We start from the raw sequence: 6,438 nt of genomic DNA on the forward strand, positions 1-6,438 counted from the left end.
ATAGACAACTCAGATCAAAGGAATGAAGTGATATAGGTATAATCTGCGTTTTGGCAGCATTTAAGCAGAGGCTATTTGTTTCGGCCCAGATCTCTATTCTCCTTAGATCTTCATTTAACCGAAACACAAGGTCTTCCCCAAGTCCAATAGGTCGCGAGTAGTAGATCTGTGTATCATCGGCATACGGTGAATATAAGCATTTTGACAGCAGTGAACAATATCATTTACAAATATACTAAAGAGTATAGGACCCAGGATTGACCCTTGCGGTACACCGGAATTAATTTTCCTGCGACAAGAAATTGTTTCTCCACATTGCACTTGTTGGTACCTGTTTGATAAATACGCTTCCATAAACTTAAGCGAAGTAGAGTTGAAACCAAAATAGTACATCAATTTTGCAAGAAGAATGTCATGCTTTACGGTATCAAAGGCTTTAGAAAAATCTAATAGCATAGGATAGTGAGTAGTTTGTCATCATAAGCAGGATGAATATCTTCCATAATCTTCAAAACCGCTGTAGAACAACTGTGACTTGACCGAACACCAGATTGGACCTCACTCAACAAGTTATGATTATTCAAATGTAGAACTATCTGGGACGAAATAAATTTTTCAAAAACTTTGGCTAAAACAGGTAAAATGCTAATAGGCCTATAGTTTTCGGGAGAGTCACAAGACTCGCCTTTGGGAACAGGACTAATATTTGCAATCTTCCAAAGGTTTGGAAAGGAGGATGATGTTAAGGCAAAATTAAAGATATGTGTAAGTGTCGGGAGAATGTAAGGGATAATCAGCTTAAGGAAACGTAGACTGATACCATCTATACCTGTAGCATTTGACTTGATAGCAAAAATATTGTTTACAACATCGTCCTCACTGGCCGTATTAAAAGAAAATTCACATGAGGGTTTGCAAACCAAATTTTGATTAAAACTGAACGAGTGCGAATTCGTAAGTTTACTATTGGCGCCAATAAAATAATGGTTCATCTCATCCGCACCAAGACCGCAAGGTTTTGAATCTTTATTACAGACTCCCATAGATTTCAAAATTTTCCACAATGTTCTGAAGGGTAATTTTGTATGAAGCTTATTTTCCAGATAGACCCTTTTACTGTAACGTATTTCTTTAGCTACTTTATTTCTCATATTTTTATATGCATTCCAATGCTCGTCTGAAGGATATTGCCTCCAATATTTATAGGCCTTACTTCGATCCTTAATAAGATTAAGATTGTGCTTAGTGAACCACGGTCTCTTATAATTATTCACTTTTATAGTACGTAGAGGGACATATTTATCATACAAGTATTTTACCAATTTATTAAATTGATCTAATTTATCATCCAAATTCGAGAAGAACCAGCAAGAGTTCCATTCCAGTGATATACTTTCGTCATTCAGTGCTATTTTATCAATACATTTAAAATCTCTGAACGTCAGGTTGGTAACTAACAATTCTTTGTTAAATTCAATATTAGAAGATAAAAATACTAGTTCATGGTCAGAGACTCCATCTAAGGAAAATTGGTCTACGTGGCTAACTTTGCTAACATCGCTTACACCAAAGAGATCTAACATGCTTGGCTTACAGTGAGGAGCAAAACGTGTTGTAAATTCGTTTGCGACAGTTAATCCACAATTGGTAAAGTTTTTTAGTAATTGCCTACATTTAACATTATGCAGGAGAAGATCGACATTAAAATCACCACAGACGAGGACATTTACATAGCTCAAGGACAGTTCAGATATTTTTGTAAAAATAGTGGTAAAGTCATTAGCCCTATGGGGATTATAGACACATATTACAAGACACCTTTAAACGTTATCACAAAACTCTACAAAAAGACTTTCAATTGTTTCAGGGCAGACTGATTTATGAACGACTTTACATTTAAGACTGGATTTTATATAAATGGCAATGCCACCCCCTCTATGACCAATGGACCTATCATTCCTTAACAGTGAAAAATCAAAAAGAGCATAAGCAGAGTTAGCAATACAAGGTTTGAACCGTGTCTCAGTTACACAGGCCACATCAATATTTATTTCCCGTAACAAAAAGTTTAAATATTTAAGTTTATCAGTCGATTTTACAGATTTTAGCCAAATCGGTCCAACCGTTCTCAATTGATGAATTACTATAGATTTTTCACACCATTTATATATATATAGATAGATATACGTATTTAATACATACATTCTTGCCACTGCTAATCACATGAATAAAAACCCTAAAAACGAAAATGTGACTGCAATATTTCCTGTTTAAAATGTTTTAGATCCATCGCACACCACGGACTTTATCGGCCGCCGTTTAGTTTTAGTTTGGCTTGCTAGTCTTTCTATTGCACCAGAACTAATTGGTCTGAGCGATTAAGTTGGTGTAGTGTGCGCACCTCCATACATCTTCATGTACATATTTCAAGCGAGCCCTACTATTTAAATAGGCGGCCGATAAATTCTGTGGTATGAGGTGGCTCCTATAGCTGCATTATTACATCTATTTCGTGTGTTGCAATATCCACGGAAGCAGCAGTTATGAAGAGAATGATTTAAAAATATTAGGCAAATACTCTACTTATATGTTTGGATTTCCTTTGTTTTATTTTTCCAACGTCAAAAGCTGAACTTTTTTTTGAAAAAGTTGGTACAACAAAAAATACGAAACACGTTTTCTCAGTCAGAGAGCTAACATGGCGGATAAGAATAAGAAGTGAAACTACCCGGAATAAAAGAATCGTATAGGCTAATCTAGGCAAAAAGCTAACTACTTACCAAATTTTAAGCAAATCGGACCATAACTACGATCTTTTCGAAAAGATCGGTCCTTGGTCCACATCCCGGGAAAAAAATATCCTATATGCTAATCTGAGCAACAACCTACCTACGCACCAAGTTTTAAGCGAATCGGAGGATAAATACGATTTTTTCGAATAGATCGGTCCCTGGTCCACTTCCCGGAAAAACATCCTACGTGCTAATCCAGGCAAAAAGCTACCTAGAAACCACATTTTAAGCAAATCAGACCATAAATACGATTTTTCCGAATAGATCAGTCCCTGGTCCACTTCCCGGAAAAAAGGATCCCATATACTTACATAGGCAAAAAGCTACCTACGTACCAAATTTTAAGCAAATCGGACCATAAATACGATTTTTGGAATAGATCGGTCCCTGGTCCACCGGAAGGTTTTCCCAAAATTTTCTTTCTTAAAAACCTTCTCCTGGCAATTATGAACAACTGAAAAAAAAAATTTCCAAATCGGCCCAACCGTTCTCAATTGATGAATTACTATACATTTTTCACACCATTTTTATATATAGAGATTACTTTCAAAAGTACCAGGTATTTACAATTAGTTACGAATCATAGGGATGCGATCTTTATTAAAAGATTTCGAACTATTTTGGCCTTATCGAATTTTCGGAGCTTTTTTTGGACTTTGCCAATTTTCCTATCATTGAATATAAACTAGAAAACATAAAACAAGGACCTTTACCCTTTTCGAAACGGTGCATTTTTAATTTATCTAGCCTCCCGTATCAAAATATGATTTCTCATAAAAAGTGAAGTTAGCAACTTTTCACTCTAACTAGCGATATTTGAGTATTGCAATCAGTTTATCGTAAATTTTAAATAACTTTATTTCATGGTATGTTTAAATGCTTTCAGATATTGAATTTTTACTCATATTCATAAAAATTGTGACTCAATGTGAATCCCAGGAAAAATCCCGGGATACCGGGATTACTTAAAAAATATCCCGAAATCCCGGGACCACAATTTTCCTCATATTTTGGCATACCTAGTACAAACATACATACGTTCTAACAAAGAATATTAGCGCACGAATATTCCAACGAGATAAGGAGTTCTAGATATTTAGATAGATGCAATTTCCTAATTGTATTTGTCTAGACAGCGATAAATAACCAATACTTTTTTAGTATTTACATATTATTTATATCACATTAAATATTTATACATACGTATATTTCAACCACTTATATAACAGTGAAAAGTATTGCATTTGTCTAGACAGTGATAAATAACCAATACTTTTCCAGTATTTACATATTATTTATATCACATTAAATATTTATACATACGTATATTTCAACCACTTATATAACAGTGAAAAGTGTTTGTGATTCTTTTTTCTCTTAATTTTTAAGTTTTCAAATCCATATTGCGCGGATTTAATTGGTACGCCCCGTTTTCCACGTTTTACATTTCACGAAATTTGCAGGAAAAAAAAAACAAAAACACACATTGGCACATAGGCCAATTTTTTTATTTTAGAAAGATTCTTTTATTATTTGGCGAACGTTATCTGGGTGGGATTCAGTAAAATTTTATTAAATCTTCTTTAAATTTGAATACATGTGACCTTCCACGACATTAAAAATGCCACTTGGACATAGTCCACCAAAAATGTTTGAAATGGAGACAAGGTCAGAAGGTGCTTCACAAAAAGCTACCGGCGGCAAGAGGGAACCCTCACCGCGCCCGAAATCTACCACTTTTGACTCATCCGCTCGAAGGCTCATAGCGGACCGTGGCAGTATCATGAGGTACTGTGCAAAATTGAGTGATGCACTACTTGCTCTTACTGCATCGAATTAGAGTCTGCCCGCAATTAAAGCGAATTTCGGTACCGAATCGAGTACAATTCGCAAACCAAACCAAGCTGTGCAAAAACTGCCTTGGTAATACTCACAGCACTAATGAGTGTCCTAGCAAGTGGTCATGTACACATTGCCAACAACGGCATCACTCCCTGAAGGACATGAATTCCAAACCACAATCTCGACACTCCCGTGCACGAACGAATGAAACCGCCTCACAACACACTACTGCCCAGTCTACTCCTCCCGCTTGACAAGCGCGTTCCAATCAGGCATAAATACAATCATTGCACACCGACAATGATAGCAAAATTCTCCTTCCAACTGTCATGGCCGCAGTAGAACACGAGGGGCAATTGTTTCAACTTAGAACCTTAACTGATCAAGGCTTACAAAGAACTTTCATTCCTCGAAAGTTCTGAAACGGTTGAAACTGCCATACGAGCATTCCCAGATCGAAATTTCCGGCATGGGAGGGCACGTTGTACAAAGCTCCTCAAAACTTTGTCCATAAACATTGGTTGCACCCAAAACCATGCAACGGCGAAATACACAGGCTATCGTGTTACCTCAACTCACGAGGCACATGCCAATATTCACCATTAATCGTGAAAACTGGCAGCGATTCAAAATCCTTGAACTTGCTTACCCAAGTTGACACATACCAGCTCAAGCTGGAATGGAAATCGGCAGTGATATCCTTCCAAAAAACCTGCTGGAAGGTATACAAAAGGTTTACGGCAATTTATTTGCGCAAACCAAAATGGCAGGATTCTCAGTGGTCCAATAACAGAAAATGTGGTGTCATTCTCGACACAAGTAGAGGATTGCTGCAATGGGACTCTTAGCTCTCAGCTGAGAACTGGGAAGAGGAGCCTCCACAAATTTCATCTGCAGATCAGGCATGTGAACATATACATATATGCAACAACAATGACTCGTGCCCCAAACGGTCGATACATTGTGCGACTTCCATTCAAGGAAAAATTCCCTACAAAACTTTCGGTCTGCGGCACTTCAGCAGTTTTTCAGTATGGATTGATCGCTTCAGAAAGAATATCTCAATCTCTGTCATATGAAGCACACGAAGCCATGCGAGATCATATCTAATGGCAAATATTTTTATTTCTACTTGCCACATCATTCGATCGTCAAACCACATAAGGTGACCACCAAAGTTCTCGTGGTAATCCACGCCTCAGAAACCTTTGGTTCAGGAAAATCCCTGAATGACGTGTTGAACACTGGTCCCACACTCCAACCAGATCTTATGACGCTCATTCTGCAGTGGCGAATGCACAGATTCTTGTACAATGGAGACATTGAAAAAATATATCGTCAAATACTCATCCACGAGAACGATAAAGATTTTCAGCGAATCTTATTTCGCACATCGGCTGACTCTCCTGTCCCCGATTACAATTTCAAAACCGTAACGTTCGGCGTTAATTTTACATCATACCTCGCTACCCGTACCCTGCATCAATCAGCAGATGACACTTGTTAAAGTGATCAAAGCGGTGAAGTCAGCTGGTCTCATACTCAAGAAACTAACGGCCGATCATCTGGCCATTTTAGACAAATTTTCAAAGGAGGATCTTTTCGCCTTCAACCTTTTGAAATTTGAGAGTGCTTCCACAACCAAAACTCTTTGTGTACAATGGAACGCACACACAGATAAATTTTCTTACACCATTCTGCCTGCGTTGACATCAAATGCTGTCACAAAGCGAAAAATTTTATCTACTATCCCAAAACTTTTTGGCCCTCTCTCTCATTTACATGATTTTGGAGTACGAGATCT

The sequence above is a fragment of the Rhagoletis pomonella genome, unplaced genomic scaffold (assembly GCF_013731165.1).
Source record: "Rhagoletis pomonella isolate Grant_MI unplaced genomic scaffold, Rhpom_1.0 Rhpom_scaffold_00001, whole genome shotgun sequence".
Lineage (NCBI taxonomy): Eukaryota > Metazoa > Arthropoda > Insecta > Diptera > Tephritidae > Rhagoletis > Rhagoletis pomonella.